This window comes from Chiloscyllium plagiosum, unplaced genomic scaffold (assembly GCF_037043375.1).
Source record: "Chiloscyllium plagiosum isolate Xiang-an unplaced genomic scaffold, Cpla_swu_hap1 HiC_scaffold_21, whole genome shotgun sequence".
In the NCBI taxonomy this organism is placed as follows: Eukaryota; Metazoa; Chordata; class Chondrichthyes; order Orectolobiformes; family Hemiscylliidae; genus Chiloscyllium; species Chiloscyllium plagiosum.
In genome coordinates, this window is record NW_028270159.1 from 72,722,047 (window position 1) to 72,739,345 (window position 17,299).

Here is a 17,299-nt window from a genome sequence, read left to right on the forward strand (position 1 = left end):
TTCTTTCTCTCTTTTCAGCATTGTCTGGGAAGTGGTGGTGCACTCAGGCTCCAGTATGTTTGAAAGAGCAGTTTGGAATTGCCCTGTTGTTAGTTGTGAGATTACTTTATGGCTCATGCCCCCGGCCTGTCTCACATTTAGCATTCATGCTCGCTGTGTCTGAAAACGCATTTGGTTTGCCAGTTTTGTTTGTGTTCCGTGTTAAATGCTTTCTGTTTTGCGATTCGCTCAATACATTACGAATTAACAGGGTTTCTGAGGTAACTTCCAGCTGCAAAAATCCTCAACTGAGAATCTGGGAAAATTTCCCGCAGTATGGTCAGTCGGAGCAAAAGTAAGGAAGTCGTTCGTTTCTGCAGTGTTTCACAATGCGACTTGTCCCGTGAGCAGTCGAACAGACTAAATGATACTGCCACAGACTGCGACGGCAAGCTCCGCTAAAAAGTGATCCTTTACAGCCGGTGTAAGCAACACAATGTTATTGGCGCACACCGCGTGGAAACAGATACTTCGGTGTATCTCGTCCATGCTCACCACATAGCCATGATTAAACAAGTCCCATTAAACAACGAGCTATTGGAAACAGAAAAGTGAAAGGTAAAATGGCTTCAACGTTCAGTGCTGGATGCCACTGAGGCTCCGCAGAGGCGACTGCGGCTTGTTTCTGTAGTGTAGTGGTCATCACGTTCGCCTTACGCGCGAAAGGTCCCCAGTTCGAAACTGGGCAGAAACTGCTTTGTTCTTCAACTGCAGAATTTAACATGGACAAGAACGGAGCTTTCTTGATTGCTTTACCATCTGCAAACTGCCTTCGAATTTGCTTGAAAAAATCTGCTCTCGGAGTGAAATGCAATGCAACTCCATTTAATTACTGTGCAAAGTATTGTAAATTTTTCTCCAACTTGGTTGTGATCATATGCCATTCTGTTTGAGAGTGTAGTGGCCTTCTGGTCCTTCCACGAAAAGCAGTACCGCATTGGCATTCCTTGCGCAGGCGGCCCGTTTCCAAGACAGGGGAGAAGCTGATGCGCTGGTGTCACAGCACACCACGGATGCCTGAACTAATCGGTCTGTCAAATGTACCCCCAAAGTCGTCTATGAAAGACATCATTTGGAAGCTGTCTGTCGTTATTCAACGTGCGAGAGTTGGCACCAGAGGTCCTGAATCATGTTTTGGAGCAGTTCGCACGTTAGTGGCTCATTCAATCAGCAACAGCAATGAAAGAAATGACACTCTCAGGGGAACCTCTGCACCTGTGCTTTCATAGCGTCGCTAGTATTAAGGTGCGCCCCGAGATCTAAGCCACGTTGGAACTGAAACGGAGGAATCGACAGCGAGGCTACAGAATGACATCGCATCCATTTGGTTTTCTTTAAATCACTGACGAGCAGGAAAATGTAAACTGGGAGGGCGAGTGGAGAAGTGAGGCAGTTGCAGCTCTGGTGAAATTCCTTCTTTGTGATTCACTCAGCATACAGAGACGTGTGAAGGTGACTCAGACGTGAGAGCTCTTCACATCGAGAACAAAAAGCACTCAAGAGCAGTTAGCACCTCTTCCGGAGAGGGGGGTGGGGTGAGCTAATTACCTTTTGACTTCTGTTACTATGTTCAGAAACTGTCTTTTAGATTGATGTGAACAGAAACTGCATTTCTAATAAGCACCGTGGAATTTAGCAAAATTTATTGAGTCGCTTCTCGTCGACTCAGTTGGTATCCATGTGGCTCATATCCAGCTGTGAACATCTCTGCAGCGAATTGCACGGTTAAGGCAAAAAGACAAGGAAAGTGGCATCTCGAACCGGCTCCGAAGTCAGAGCATCCTCACAATGTGATCTGTCGTTCTCGGATTGTAATGCAACCTCCGGTTTTAGGGTGGAGAACATTCTTTGGGACTCTAATTCTGCAAAACAGACACAGTGACTGAAACGATGCTGCGCGGTATGATGTGGAACACGGCCTGCTCAGCTTTGTGCATTTTCCCTGTAGTCCGGTGTGTTTCATGTTCCGTGTAAACGTGAAAGGTGTCCTGTTTCGATCAAAGGGTGAAATCATTTAGCAAAGCAAGAATCGAAATTGCAGTAATGTCAAGCAGCTCATGGTAATTTGACCAAATCATAACCGATCGTATGTTCTCACGCACTCACAGATACATTTGTAGCTGAAAAGAGTCTGAGAAGATAGACTCAGCTTATTTATCTGGATTGATGGGCTATCATTATCTGCTGCGAAATTGATATTGTAGACGGGCACATCCCAGCAGTTGTGCGTGTCAGAGAGGGATCATGGAACCCTTTTCACGTGACTTTGCATCTGTTGTTACGCAGCATCACAATTGGAAGTGCAAGAAAATGAGGGGCGCGGCTGGCTGGTAGTGTGGCCGAGCGGTCTAAGGCGCTGGGTTTAGACTCCAGTCTCGATAGAGGCGTGGGTTCGAATCCCACCGCTGCCATTTCTGCTGATCGTTTCCAACGACGCAGCTTGTTAAAATACTGTTTCGACTCCTGCTGCATTTCTGTTTAAAACCGAAAAAACATGTCTGTGCTTCCCGGGCAATTAACTGTGGTGTGGAAAAGTGCCGACTTTTCCGGTGTCTGTGCTGTCATGATCGTGCTCGCCTCCCGCGCGGAAAATCGCAAACAGCTCTGCTGTCCCAGACAAGTTGTGCGTTTACTGGAACCGAATGGAGGCTGTTATTTCATTGCTGCTGTGAAACAAAGTCCTGCGGGGGCTCGACTCGTCGTTATTTTGTTTTCTGCTAATGGGAAAATCGTTCCAATGAATTGCGATGTCACATGTTATTGAATTTCTCCCATTTCCTTTATTTCCGTCCTGGAGACATCGGAAGGGAAAGGTAATGTAATCGAGACTGTGATTGGTGAAATTCACTTTTTAATGGCCCATTCTTATTGTGTTCTTTCTTTCTCTCTTTTCAGCATTGTCTGGGAAGTGGTGGTGCACTCAGGCTCCAGTATGTTTGAAAGAGCAGTTTGGAATTGCCCTGTTGTTAGTTGTGAGATTACTTTATGGCTCATGCCCCCGGCCTGTCTCACATTTAGCATTCATGCTCGCTGTGTCTGAAAACGCATTTGGTTTGCCAGTTTTGTTTGTGTTCCGTGTTAAATGCTTTCTGTTTTGCGATTCGCTCAATACATTACGAATTAACAGGGTTTCTGAGGTAACTTCCAGCTGCAAAAATCCTCAACTGAGAATCTGGGAAAATTTCCCGCAGTATGGTCAGTCGGAGCAAAAGTAAGGAAGTCGTTCGTTTCTGCAGTGTTTCACAATGCGACTTGTCCCGTGAGCAGTCGAACAGACTAAATGATACTGCCACAGACTGCGACGGCAAGCTCCGCTAAAAAGTGATCCTTTACAGCCGGTGTAAGCAACACAATGTTATTGGCGCACACCGCGTGGAAACAGATACTTCGGTGTATCTCGTCCATGCTCACCACATAGCCATGATTAAACAAGTCCCATTAAACAACGAGCTATTGGAAACAGAAAAGTGAAAGGTAAAATGGCTTCAACGTTCAGTGCTGGATGCCACTGAGGCTCCGCAGAGGCGACTGCGGCTTGTTTCTGTAGTGTAGTGGTCATCACGTTCGCCTTACGCGCGAAAGGTCCCCAGTTCGAAACTGGGCAGAAACTGCTTTGTTCTTCAACTGCAGAATTTAACATGGACAAGAACGGAGCTTTCTTGATTGCTTTACCATCTGCAAACTGCCTTCGAATTTGCTTGAAAAAATCTGCTCTCGGAGTGAAATGCAATGCAACTCCATTTAATTACTGTGCAAAGTATTGTAAATTTTTCTCCAACTTGGTTGTGATCATATGCCATTCTGTTTGAGAGTGTAGTGGCCTTCTGGTCCTTCCACGAAAAGCAGTACCGCATTGGCATTCCTTGCGCAGGCGGCCCGTTTCCAAGACAGGGGAGAAGCTGATGCGCTGGTGTCACAGCACACCACGGATGCCTGAACTAATCGGTCTGTCAAATGTACCCCCAAAGTCGTCTATGAAAGACATCATTTGGAAGCTGTCTGTCGTTATTCAACGTGCGAGAGTTGGCACCAGAGGTCCTGAATCATGTTTTGGAGCAGTTCGCACGTTAGTGGCTCATTCAATCAGCAACAGCAATGAAAGAAATGACACTCTCAGGGGAACCTCTGCACCTGTGCTTTCATAGCGTCGCTAGTATTAAGGTGCGCCCCGAGATCTAAGCCACGTTGGAACTGAAACGGAGGAATCGACAGCGAGGCTACAGAATGACATCGCATCCATTTGGTTTTCTTTAAATCACTGACGAGCAGGAAAATGTAAACTGGGAGGGCGAGTGGAGAAGTGAGGCAGTTGCAGCTCTGGTGAAATTCCTTCTTTGTGATTCACTCAGCATACAGAGACGTGTGAAGGTGACTCAGACGTGAGAGCTCTTCACATCGAGAACAAAAAGCACTCAAGAGCAGTTAGCACCTCTTCCGGAGAGGGGGGTGGGGTGAGCTAATTACCTTTTGACTTCTGTTACTATGTTCAGAAACTGTCTTTTAGATTGATGTGAACAGAAACTGCATTTCTAATAAGCACCGTGGAATTTAGCAAAATTTATTGAGTCGCTTCTCGTCGACTCAGTTGGTATCCATGTGGCTCATATCCAGCTGTGAACATCTCTGCAGCGAATTGCACGGTTAAGGCAAAAAGACAAGGAAAGTGGCATCTCGAACCGGCTCCGAAGTCAGAGCATCCTCACAATGTGATCTGTCGTTCTCGGATTGTAATGCAACCTCCGGTTTTAGGGTGGAGAACATTCTTTGGGACTCTAATTCTGCAAAACAGACACAGTGACTGAAACGATGCTGCGCGGTATGATGTGGAACACGGCCTGCTCAGCTTTGCGCATTTTCCCTGTAGTCCGGTGTGTTTCATGTTCCGTGTAAACGTGAAAGGTGTCCTGTTTCGATCAAAGGGTGAAATCATTTAGCAAAGCAAGAATCGAAATTGCAGTAATGTCAAGCAGCTCATGGTAATTTGACCAAATCATAACCGATCGTATGTTCTCACGCACTCACAGATACATTTGTAGCTGAAAAGAGTCTGAGAAGATAGACTCAGCTTATTTATCTGGATTGATGGGCTATCATTATCTGCTGCGAAATTGATATTGTAGACGGGCACATCCCAGCAGTTGTGCGTGTCAGAGAGGGATCATGGAACCCTTTTCACGTGACTTTGCATCTGTTGTTACGCAGCATCACAATTGGAAGTGCAAGAAAATGAGGGGCGCGGCTGGCTGGTAGTGTGGCCGAGCGGTCTAAGGCGCTGGGTTTAGACTCCAGTCTCGATAGAGGCGTGGGTTCGAATCCCACCGCTGCCATTTCTGCTGATCGTTTCCAACGACGCAGCTTGTTAAAATACTGTTTCGACTCCTGCTGCATTTCTGTTTAAAACCGAAAAAACATGTCTGTGCTTCCCGGGCAATTAACTGTGGTGTGGAAAAGTGCCGACTTTTCCGGTGTCTGTGCTGTCATGATCGTGCTCGCCTCCCGCGCGGAAAATCGCAAACAGCTCTGCTGTCCCAGACAAGTTGTGCGTTTACTGGAACCGAATGGAGGCTGTTATTTCATTGCTGCTGTGAAACAAAGTCCTGCGGGGGCTCGACTCGTCGTTATTTTGTTTTCTGCTAATGGGAAAATCGTTCCAATGAATTGCGATGTCACATGTTATTGAATTTCTCCCATTTCCTTTATTTCCGTCCTGGAGACATCGGAAGGGAAAGGTAATGTAATCGAGACTGTGATTGGTGAAATTCACTTTTTAATGGCCCATTCTTATTGTGTTCTTTCTTTCTCTCTTTTCAGCATTGTCTGGGAAGTGGTGGTGCACTCAGGCTCCAGTATGTTTGAAAGAGCAGTTTGGAATTGCCCTGTTGTTAGTTGTGAGATTACTTTATGGCTCATGCCCCCGGCCTGTCTCACATTTAGCATTCATGCTCGCTGTGTCTGAAAACGCATTTGGTTTGCCAGTTTTGTTTGTGTTCCGTGTTAAATGCTTTCTGTTTTGCGATTCGCTCAATACATTACGAATTAACAGGGTTTCTGAGGTAACTTCCAGCTGCAAAAATCCTCAACTGAGAATCTGGGAAAATTTCCCGCAGTATGGTCAGTCGGAGCAAAAGTAAGGAAGTCGTTCGTTTCTGCAGTGTTTCACAATGCGACTTGTCCCGTGAGCAGTCGAACAGACTAAATGATACTGCCACAGACTGCGACGGCAAGCTCCGCTAAAAAGTGATCCTTTACAGCCGGTGTAAGCAACACAATGTTATTGGCGCACACCGCGTGGAAACAGATACTTCGGTGTATCTCGTCCATGCTCACCACATAGCCATGATTAAACAAGTCCCATTAAACAACGAGCTATTGGAAACAGAAAAGTGAAAGGTAAAATGGCTTCAACGTTCAGTGCTGGATGCCACTGAGGCTCCGCAGAGGCGACTGCGGCTTGTTTCTGTAGTGTAGTGGTCATCACGTTCGCCTTACGCGCGAAAGGTCCCCAGTTCGAAACTGGCCAGAAACTGCTTTGTTCTTCAACTGCAGAATTTAACATGGACAAGAACGGAGCTTTCTTGATTGCTTTACCATCTGCAAACTGCCTTCGAATTTGCTTGAAAAAATCTGCTCTCGGAGTGAAATGCAATGCAACTCCATTTAATTACTGTGCAAAGTATTGTAAATTTTTCTCCAACTTGGTTGTGATCATATGCCATTCTGTTTGAGAGTGTAGTGGCCTTCTGGTCCTTCCACGAAAAGCAGTACCGCATTGGCATTCCTTGCGCAGGCGGCCCGTTTCCAAGACAGGGGAGAAGCTGATGCGCTGGTGTCACAGCACACCACGGATGCCTGAACTAATCGGTCTGTCAAATGTACCCCCAAAGTCGTCTATGAAAGACATCATTTGGAAGCTGTCTGTCGTTATTCAACGTGCGAGAGTTGGCACCAGAGGTCCTGAATCATGTTTTGGAGCAGTTCGCACGTTAGTGGCTCATTCAATCAGCAACAGCAATGAAAGAAATGACACTCTCAGGGGAACCTCTGCACCTGTGCTTTCATAGCGTCGCTAGTATTAAGGTGCGCCCCGAGATCTAAGCCACGTTGGAACTGAAACGGAGGAATCGACAGCGAGGCTACAGAATGACATCGCATCCATTTGGTTTTCTTTAAATCACTGACGAGCAGGAAAATGTAAACTGGGAGGGCGAGTGGAGAAGTGAGGCAGTTGCAGCTCTGGTGAAATTCCTTCTTTGTGATTCACTCAGCATACAGAGACGTGTGAAGGTGACTCAGACGTGAGAGCTCTTCACATCGAGAACAAAAAGCACTCAAGAGCAGTTAGCACCTCTTCCGGAGAGGGGGGTGGGGTGAGCTAATTACCTTTTGACTTCTGTTACTATGTTCAGAAACTGTCTTTTAGATTGATGTGAACAGAAACTGCATTTCTAATAAGCACCGTGGAATTTAGCAAAATTTATTGAGTCGCTTCTCGTCGACTCAGTTGGTATCCATGTGGCTCATATCCAGCTGTGAACATCTCTGCAGCGAATTGCACGGTTAAGGCAAAAAGACAAGGAAAGTGGCATCTCGAACCGGCTCCGAAGTCAGAGCATCCTCACAATGTGATCTGTCGTTCTCGGATTGTAATGCAACCTCCGGTTTTAGGGTGGAGAACATTCTTTGGGACTCTAATTCTGCAAAACAGACACAGTGACTGAAACGATGCTGCGCGGTATGATGTGGAACACGGCCTGCTCAGCTTTGTGCATTTTCCCTGTAGTCCGGTGTGTTTCATGTTCCGTGTAAACGTGAAAGGTGTCCTGTTTCGATCAAAGGGTGAAATCATTTAGCAAAGCAAGAATCGAAATTGCAGTAATGTCAAGCAGCTCATGGTAATTTGACCAAATCATAACCGATCGTATGTTCTCACGCACTCACAGATACATTTGTAGCTGAAAAGAGTCTGAGAAGATAGACTCAGCTTATTTATCTGGATTGATGGGCTATCATTATCTGCTGCGAAATTGATATTGTAGACGGGCACATCCCAGCAGTTGTGCGTGTCAGAGAGGGATCATGGAACCCTTTTCACGTGACTTTGCATCTGTTGTTACGCAGCATCACAATTGGAAGTGCAAGAAAATGAGGGGCGCGGCTGGCTGGTAGTGTGGCCGAGCGGTCTAAGGCGCTGGGTTTAGACTCCAGTCTCGATAGAGGCGTGGGTTCGAATCCCACCGCTGCCATTTCTGCTGATCGTTTCCAACGACGCAGCTTGTTAAAATACTGTTTCGACTCCTGCTGCATTTCTGTTTAAAACCGAAAAAACATGTCTGTGCTTCCCGGGCAATTAACTGTGGTGTGGAAAAGTGCCGACTTTTCCGGTGTCTGTGCTGTCATGATCGTGCTCGCCTCCCGCGCGGAAAATCGCAAACAGCTCTGCTGTCCCAGACAAGTTGTGCGTTTACTGGAACCGAATGGAGGCTGTTATTTCATTGCTGCTGTGAAACAAAGTCCTGCGGGGGCTCGACTCGTCGTTATTTTGTTTTCTGCTAATGGGAAAATCGTTCCAATGAATTGCGATGTCACATGTTATTGAATTTCTCCCATTTCCTTTATTTCCGTCCTGGAGACATCGGAAGGGAAAGGTAATGTAATCGAGACTGTGATTGGTGAAATTCACTTTTTAATGGCCCATTCTTATTGTGTTCTTTCTTTCTCTCTTTTCAGCATTGTCTGGGAAGTGGTGGTGCACTCAGGCTCCAGTATGTTTGAAAGAGCAGTTTGGAATTGCCCTGTTGTTAGTTGTGAGATTACTTTATGGCTCATGCCCCCGGCCTGTCTCACATTTAGCATTCATGCTCGCTGTGTCTGAAAACGCATTTGGTTTGCCAGTTTTGTTTGTGTTCCGTGTTAAATGCTTTCTGTTTTGCGATTCGCTCAATACATTACGAATTAACAGGGTTTCTGAGGTAACTTCCAGCTGCAAAAATCCTCAACTGAGAATCTGGGAAAATTTCCCGCAGTATGGTGAGTCGGAGCAAAAGTAAGGAAGTCGTTCGTTTCTGCAGTGTTTCACAATGCGACTTGTCCCGTGAGCAGTCGAACAGACTAAATGATACTGCCACAGACTGCGACGGCAAGCTCCGCTAAAAAGTGATCCTTTACAGCCGGTGTAAGCAACACAATGTTATTGGCGCACACCGCGTGGAAACAGATACTTCGGTGTATCTCGTCCATGCTCACCACATAGCCATGATTAAACAAGTCCCATTAAACAACGAGCTATTGGAAACAGAAAAGTGAAAGGTAAAATGGCTTCAACGTTCAGTGCTGGATGCCACTGAGGCTCCGCAGAGGCGACTGCGGCTTGTTTCTGTAGTGTAGTGGTCATCACGTTCGCCTTACGCGCGAAAGGTCCCCAGTTCGAAACTGGGCAGAAACTGCTTTGTTCTTCAACTGCAGAATTTAACATGGACAAGAACGGAGCTTTCTTGATTGCTTTACCATCTGCAAACTGCCTTCGAATTTGCTTGAAAAAATCTGCTCTCGGAGTGAAATGCAATGCAACTCCATTTAATTACTGTGCAAAGTATTGTAAATTTTTCTCCAACTTGGTTGTGATCATATGCCATTCTGTTTGAGAGTGTAGTGGCCTTCTGGTCCTTCCACGAAAAGCAGTACCGCATTGGCATTCCTTGCGCAGGCGGCCCGTTTCCAAGACAGGGGAGAAGCTGATGCGCTGGTGTCACAGCACACCACGGATGCCTGAACTAATCGGTCTGTCAAATGTACCCCCAAAGTCGTCTATGAAAGACATCATTTGGAAGCTGTCTGTCGTTATTCAACGTGCGAGAGTTGGCACCAGAGGTCCTGAATCATGTTTTGGAGCAGTTCGCACGTTAGTGGCTCATTCAATCAGCAACAGCAATGAAAGAAATGACACTCTCAGGGGAACCTCTGCACCTGTGCTTTCATAGCGTCGCTAGTATTAAGGTGCGCCCCGAGATCTAAGCCACGTTGGAACTGAAACGGAGGAATCGACAGCGAGGCTACAGAATGACATCGCATCCATTTGGTTTTCTTTAAATCACTGACGAGCAGGAAAATGTAAACTGGGAGGGCGAGTGGAGAAGTGAGGCAGTTGCAGCTCTGGTGAAATTCCTTCTTTGTGATTCACTCAGCATACAGAGACGTGTGAAGGTGACTCAGACGTGAGAGCTCTTCACATCGAGAACAAAAAGCACTCAAGAGCAGTTAGCACCTCTTCCGGAGAGGGGGGTGGGGTGAGCTAATTACCTTTTGACTTCTGTTACTATGTTCAGAAACTGTCTTTTAGATTGATGTGAACAGAAACTGCATTTCTAATAAGCACCGTGGAATTTAGCAAAATTTATTGAGTCGCTTCTCGTCGACTCAGTTGGTATCCATGTGGCTCATATCCAGCTGTGAACATCTCTGCAGCGAATTGCACGGTTAAGGCAAAAAGACAAGGAAAGTGGCATCTCGAACCGGCTCCGAAGTCAGAGCATCCTCACAATGTGATCTGTCGTTCTCGGATTGTAATGCAACCTCCGGTTTTAGGGTGGAGAACATTCTTTGGGACTCTAATTCTGCAAAACAGACACAGTGACTGAAACGATGCTGCGCGGTATGATGTGGAACACGGCCTGCTCAGCTTTGCGCATTTTCCCTGTAGTCCGGTGTGTTTCATGTTCCGTGTAAACGTGAAAGGTGTCCTGTTTCGATCAAAGGGTGAAATCATTTAGCAAAGCAAGAATCGAAATTGCAGTAATGTCAAGCAGCTCATGGTAATTTGACCAAATCATAACCGATCGTATGTTCTCACGCACTCACAGATACATTTGTAGCTGAAAAGAGTCTGAGAAGATAGACTCAGCTTATTTATCTGGATTGATGGGCTATCATTATCTGCTGCGAAATTGATATTGTAGACGGGCACATCCCAGCAGTTGTGCGTGTCAGAGAGGGATCATGGAACCCTTTTCACGTGACTTTGCATCTGTTGTTACGCAGCATCACAATTGGAAGTGCAAGAAAATGAGGGGCGCGGCTGGCTGGTAGTGTGGCCGAGCGGTCTAAGGCGCTGGGTTTAGACTCCAGTCTCGATAGAGGCGTGGGTTCGAATCCCACCGCTGCCATTTCTGCTGATCGTTTCCAACGACGCAGCTTGTTAAAATACTGTTTCGACTCCTGCTGCATTTCTGTTTAAAACCGAAAAAACATGTCTGTGCTTCCCGGGCAATTAACTGTGGTGTGGAAAAGTGCCGACTTTTCCGGTGTCTGTGCTGTCATGATCGTGCTCGCCTCCCGCGCGGAAAATCGCAAACAGCTCTGCTGTCCCAGACAAGTTGTGCGTTTACTGGAACCGAATGGAGGCTGTTATTTCATTGCTGCTGTGAAACAAAGTCCTGCGGGGGCTCGACTCGTCGTTATTTTGTTTTCTGCTAATGGGAAAATCGTTCCAATGAATTGCGATGTCACATGTTATTGAATTTCTCCCATTTCCTTTATTTCCGTCCTGGAGACATCGGAAGGGAAAGGTAATGTAATCGAGACTGTGATTGGTGAAATTCACTTTTTAATGGCCCATTCTTATTGTGTTCTTTCTTTCTCTCTTTTCAGCATTGTCTGGGAAGTGGTGGTGCACTCAGGCTCCAGTATGTTTGAAAGAGCAGTTTGGAATTGCCCTGTTGTTAGTTGTGAGATTACTTTATGGCTCATGCCCCCGGCCTGTCTCACATTTAGCATTCATGCTCGCTGTGTCTGAAAACGCATTTGGTTTGCCAGTTTTGTTTGTGTTCCGTGTTAAATGCTTTCTGTTTTGCGATTCGCTCAATACATTACGAATTAACAGGGTTTCTGAGGTAACTTCCAGCTGCAAAAATCCTCACCTGAGAATCTGGGAAAATTTCCCGCAGTATGGTCAGTCGGAGCAAAAGTAAGGAAGTCGTTCGTTTCTGCAGTGTTTCACAATGCGACTTGTCCCGTGAGCAGTCGAACAGACTAAATGATACTGCCACAGACTGCGACGGCAAGCTCCGCTAAAAAGTGATCCTTTACAGCCGGTGTAAGCAACACAATGTTATTGGCGCACACCGCGTGGAAACAGATACTTCGGTGTATCTCGTCCATGCTCACCACATAGCCATGATTAAACAAGTCCCATTAAACAACGAGCTATTGGAAACAGAAAAGTGAAAGGTAAAATGGCTTCAACGTTCAGTGCTGGATGCCACTGAGGCTCCGCAGAGGCGACTGCGGCTTGTTTCTGTAGTGTAGTGGTCATCACGTTCGCCTTACGCGCGAAAGGTCCCCAGTTCGAAACTGGCCAGAAACTGCTTTGTTCTTCAACTGCAGAATTTAACATGGACAAGAACGGAGCTTTCTTGATTGCTTTACCATCTGCAAACTGCCTTCGAATTTGCTTGAAAAAATCTGCTCTCGGAGTGAAATGCAATGCAACTCCATTTAATTACTGTGCAAAGTATTGTAAATTTTTCTCCAACTTGGTTGTGATCATATGCCATTCTGTTTGAGAGTGTAGTGGCCTTCTGGTCCTTCCACGAAAAGCAGTACCGCATTGGCATTCCTTGCGCAGGCGGCCCGTTTCCAAGACAGGGGAGAAGCTGATGCGCTGGTGTCACAGCACACCACGGATGCCTGAACTAATCGGTCTGTCAAATGTACCCCCAAAGTCGTCTATGAAAGACATCATTTGGAAGCTGTCTGTCGTTATTCAACGTGCGAGAGTTGGCACCAGAGGTCCTGAATCATGTTTTGGAGCAGTTCGCACGTTAGTGGCTCATTCAATCAGCAACAGCAATGAAAGAAATGACACTCTCAGGGGAACCTCTGCACCTGTGCTTTCATAGCGTCGCTAGTATTAAGGTGCGCCCCGAGATCTAAGCCACGTTGGAACTGAAACGGAGGAATCGACAGCGAGGCTACAGAATGACATCGCATCCATTTGGTTTTCTTTAAATCACTGACGAGCAGGAAAATGTAAACTGGGAGGGCGAGTGGAGAAGTGAGGCAGTTGCAGCTCTGGTGAAATTCCTTCTTTGTGATTCACTCAGCATACAGAGACGTGTGAAGGTGACTCAGACGTGAGAGCTCTTCACATCGAGAACAAAAAGCACTCAAGAGCAGTTAGCACCTCTTCCGGAGAGGGGGGTGGGGTGAGCTAATTACCTTTTGACTTCTGTTACTATGTTCAGAAACTGTCTTTTAGATTGATGTGAACAGAAACTGCATTTCTAATAAGCACCGTGGAATTTAGCAAAATTTATTGAGTCGCTTCTCGTCGACTCAGTTGGTATCCATGTGGCTCATATCCAGCTGTGAACATCTCTGCAGCGAATTGCACGGCATCTCGAACCGGCTCCGAAGTCAGAGCATCCTCACAATGTGATCTGTCGTTCTCGGATTGTAATGCAACCTCCGGTTTTAGGGTGGAGAACATTCTTTGGGACTCTAATTCTGCAAAACAGACACAGTGACTGAAACGATGCTGCGCGGTATGATGTGGAACACGGCCTGCTCAGCTTTGCGCATTTTCCCTGTAGTCCGGTGTGTTTCATGTTCCGTGTAAACGTGAAAGGTGTCCTGTTTCGATCAAAGGGTGAAATCATTTAGCAAAGCAAGAATCGAAATTGCAGTAATGTCAAGCAGCTCATGGTAATTTGACCAAATCATAACCGATCGTATGTTCTCACGCACTCACAGATACATTTGTAGCTGAAAAGAGTCTGAGAAGATAGACTCAGCTTATTTATCTGGATTGATGGGCTATCATTATCTGCTGCGAAATTGATATTGTAGACGGGCACATCCCAGCAGTTGTGCGTGTCAGAGAGGGATCATGGAACCCTTTTCACGTGACTTTGCATCTGTTGTTACGCAGCATCACAATTGGAAGTGCAAGAAAATGAGGGGCGCGGCTGGCTGGTAGTGTGGCCGAGCGGTCTAAGGCGCTGGGTTTAGACTCCAGTCTCGATAGAGGCGTGGGTTCGAATCCCACCGCTGCCATTTCTGCTGATCGTTTCCAACGACGCAGCTTGTTAAAATACTGTTTCGACTCCTGCTGCATTTCTGTTTAAAACCGAAAAAACATGTCTGTGCTTCCCGGGCAATTAACTGTGGTGTGGAAAAGTGCCGACTTTTCCGGTGTCTGTGCTGTCATGATCGTGCTCGCCTCCCGCGCGGAAAATCGCAAACAGCTCTGCTGTCCCAGACAAGTTGTGCGTTTACTGGAACCGAATGGAGGCTGTTATTTCATTGCTGCTGTGAAACAAAGTCCTGCGGGGGCTCGACTCGTCGTTATTTTGTTTTCTGCTAATGGGAAAATCGTTCCAATGAATTGCGATGTCACATGTTATTGAATTTCTCCCATTTCCTTTATTTCCGTCCTGGAGACATCGGAAGGGAAAGGTAATGTAATCGAGACTGTGATTGGTGAAATTCACTTTTTAATGGCCCATTCTTATTGTGTTCTTTCTTTCTCTCTTTTCAGCATTGTCTGGGAAGTGGTGGTGCACTCAGGCTCCAGTATGTTTGAAAGAGCAGTTTGGAATTGCCCTGTTGTTAGTTGTGAGATTACTTTATGGCTCATGCCCCCGGCCTGTCTCACATTTAGCATTCATGCTCGCTGTGTCTGAAAACGCATTTGGTTTGCCAGTTTTGTTTGTGTTCCGTGTTAAATGCTTTCTGTTTTGCGATTCGCTCAATACATTACGAATTAACAGGGTTTCTGAGGTAACTTCCAGCTGCAAAAATCCTCACCTGAGAATCTGGGAAAATTTCCCGCAGTATGGTCAGTCGGAGCAAAAGTAAGGAAGTCGTTCGTTTCTGCAGTGTTTCACAATGCGACTTGTCCCGTGAGCAGTCGAACAGACTAAATGATACTGCCACAGACTGCGACGGCAAGCTCCGCTAAAAAGTGATCCTTTACAGCCGGTGTAAGCAACACAATGTTATTGGCGCACACCGCGTGGAAACAGATACTTCGGTGTATCTCGTCCATGCTCACCACATAGCCATGATTAAACAAGTCCCATTAAACAACGAGCTATTGGAAACAGAAAAGTGAAAGGTAAAATGGCTTCAACGTTCAGTGCTGGATGCCACTGAGGCTCCGCAGAGGCGACTGCGGCTTGTTTCTGTAGTGTAGTGGTCATCACGTTCGCCTTACGCGCGAAAGGTCCCCAGTTCGAAACTGGGCAGAAACTGCTTTGTTCTTCAACTGCAGAATTTAACATGGACAAGAACGGAGCTTTCTTGATTGCTTTACCATCTGCAAACTGCCTTCGAATTTGCTTGAAAAAATCTGCTCTCGGAGTGAAATGCAATGCAACTCCATTTAATTACTGTGCAAAGTATTGTAAATTTTTCTCCAACTTGGTTGTGATCATATGCCATTCTGTTTGAGAGTGTAGTGGCCTTCTGGTCCTTCCACGAAAAGCAGTACCGCATTGGCATTCCTTGCGCAGGCGGCCCGTTTCCAAGACAGGGGAGAAGCTGATGCGCTGGTGTCACAGCACACCACGGATGCCTGAACTAAGCGGTCTGTCAAATGTACCCCCAAAGTCGTCTATGAAAGACATCATTTGGAAGCTGTCTGTCGTTATTCAACGTGCGAGAGTTGGCACCAGAGGTCCTGAATCATGTTTTGGAGCAGTTCGCACGTTAGTGGCTCATTCAATCAGCAACAGCAATGAAAGAAATGACACTCTCAGGGGAACCTCTGCACCTGTGCTTTCATAGCGTCGCTAGTATTAAGGTGCGCCCCGAGATCTAAGCCACGTTGGAACTGAAACGGAGGAATCGACAGCGAGGCTACAGAATGACATCGCATCCATTTGGTTTTCTTTAAATCACTGACGAGCAGGAAAATGTAAACTGGGAGGGCGAGTGGAGAAGTGAGGCAGTTGCAGCTCTGGTGAAATTCCTTCTTTGTGATTCACTCAGCATACAGAGACGTGTGAAGGTGACTCAGACGTGAGAGCTCTTCACATCGAGAACAAAAAGCACTCAAGAGCAGTTAGCACCTCTTCCGGAGAGGGGGGTGGGGTGAGCTAATTACCTTTTGACTTCTGTTACTATGTTCAGAAACTGTCTTTTAGATTGATGTGAACAGAAACTGCATTTCTAATAAGCACCGTGGAATTTAGCAAAATTTATTGAGTCGCTTCTCGTCGACTCAGTTGGTATCCATGTGGCTCATATCCAGCTGTGAACATCTCTGCAGCGAATTGCACGGTTAAGGCAAAAAGACAAGGAAAGTGGCATCTCGAACCGGCTCCGAAGTCAGAGCATCCTCACAATGTGATCTGTCGTTCTCGGATTGTAATGCAACCTCCGGTTTTAGGGTGGAGAACATTCTTTGGGACTCTAATTCTGCAAAACAGACACAGTGACTGAAACGATGCTGCGCGGTATGATGTGGAACACGGCCTGCTCAGCTTTGCGCATTTTCCCTGTAGTCCGGTGTGTTTCATGTTCCGTGTAAACGTGAAAGGTGTCCTGTTTCGATCAAAGGGTGAAATCATTTAGCAAAGCAAGAATCGAAATTGCAGTAATGTCAAGCAGCTCATGGTAATTTGACCAAATCATAACCGATCGTATGTTCTCACGCACTCACAGATACATTTGTAGCTGAAAAGAGTCTGAGAAGATAGACTCAGCTTATTTATCTGGATTGATGGGCTATCATTATCTGCTGCGAAATTGATATTGTAGACGGGCACATCCCAGCAGTTGTGCGTGTCAGAGAGGGATCATGGAACCCTTTTCACGTGACTTTGCATCTGTTGTTACGCAGCATCACAATTGGAAGTGCAAGAAAATGAGGGGCGCGGCTGGCTGGTAGTGTGGCCGAGCGGTCTAAGGCGCTGGGTTTAGACTCCAGTCTCGATAGAGGCGTGGGTTCGAATCCCACCGCTGCCATTTCTGCTGATCGTTTCCAACGACGCAGCTTGTTAAAATACTGTTTCGACTCCTGCTGCATTTCTGTTTAAAACCGAAAAAACATGTCTGTGCTTCCCGGGCAATTAACTGTGGTGTGGAAAAGTGCCGACTTTTCCGGTGTCTGTGCTGTCATGATCGTGCTCGCCTCCCGCGCGGAAAATCGCAAACAGCTCTGCTGTCCCAGACAAGTTGTGCGTTTACTGGAACCGAATGGAGGCTGTTATTTCATTGCTGCTGTGAAACAAAGTCCTGCGGGGGCTCGACTCGTCGTTAT

General features: G+C 46.4%; 10 non-coding genes across 10 annotated transcripts; all 10 read left to right on the plus strand.

The window, feature by feature from the left end:
* The first annotated feature begins 660 nt into the window (after positions 1–660).
* On the plus strand, positions 661–733 carry trnav-uac (transfer RNA valine (anticodon UAC)). The gene has a single exon. It is a non-coding gene; the product is annotated as a tRNA-Val (tRNA).
* A 1,635-nt stretch (positions 734–2,368) lies between these two features.
* Positions 2,369–2,450, plus strand: trnal-uag (transfer RNA leucine (anticodon UAG)). The gene has a single exon. It is a non-coding gene; the product is annotated as a tRNA-Leu (tRNA).
* Positions 2,451–3,576: 1,126 nt separating this feature from the next.
* Positions 3,577–3,649, plus strand: trnav-uac (transfer RNA valine (anticodon UAC)). Its single transcript has one exon. It is a non-coding gene; the product is annotated as a tRNA-Val (tRNA).
* A 1,635-nt stretch (positions 3,650–5,284) lies between these two features.
* Positions 5,285–5,366, plus strand: trnal-uag (transfer RNA leucine (anticodon UAG)). The gene has a single exon. It is a non-coding gene; the product is annotated as a tRNA-Leu (tRNA).
* A 2,834-nt stretch (positions 5,367–8,200) lies between these two features.
* On the plus strand, positions 8,201–8,282 carry trnal-uag (transfer RNA leucine (anticodon UAG)). Its single transcript has one exon. It is a non-coding gene; the product is annotated as a tRNA-Leu (tRNA).
* Positions 8,283–9,408: 1,126 nt separating this feature from the next.
* On the plus strand, positions 9,409–9,481 carry trnav-uac (transfer RNA valine (anticodon UAC)). The gene has a single exon. It is a non-coding gene; the product is annotated as a tRNA-Val (tRNA).
* Positions 9,482–11,116: 1,635 nt separating this feature from the next.
* Positions 11,117–11,198, plus strand: trnal-uag (transfer RNA leucine (anticodon UAG)). Its single transcript has one exon. It is a non-coding gene; the product is annotated as a tRNA-Leu (tRNA).
* Positions 11,199–14,006: 2,808 nt separating this feature from the next.
* On the plus strand, positions 14,007–14,088 carry trnal-uag (transfer RNA leucine (anticodon UAG)). The gene has a single exon. It is a non-coding gene; the product is annotated as a tRNA-Leu (tRNA).
* Positions 14,089–15,214: 1,126 nt separating this feature from the next.
* On the plus strand, positions 15,215–15,287 carry trnav-uac (transfer RNA valine (anticodon UAC)). Its single transcript has one exon. It is a non-coding gene; the product is annotated as a tRNA-Val (tRNA).
* Positions 15,288–16,922: 1,635 nt separating this feature from the next.
* Positions 16,923–17,004, plus strand: trnal-uag (transfer RNA leucine (anticodon UAG)). The gene has a single exon. It is a non-coding gene; the product is annotated as a tRNA-Leu (tRNA).
* The last annotated feature ends 295 nt before the right edge of the window (positions 17,005–17,299 follow it).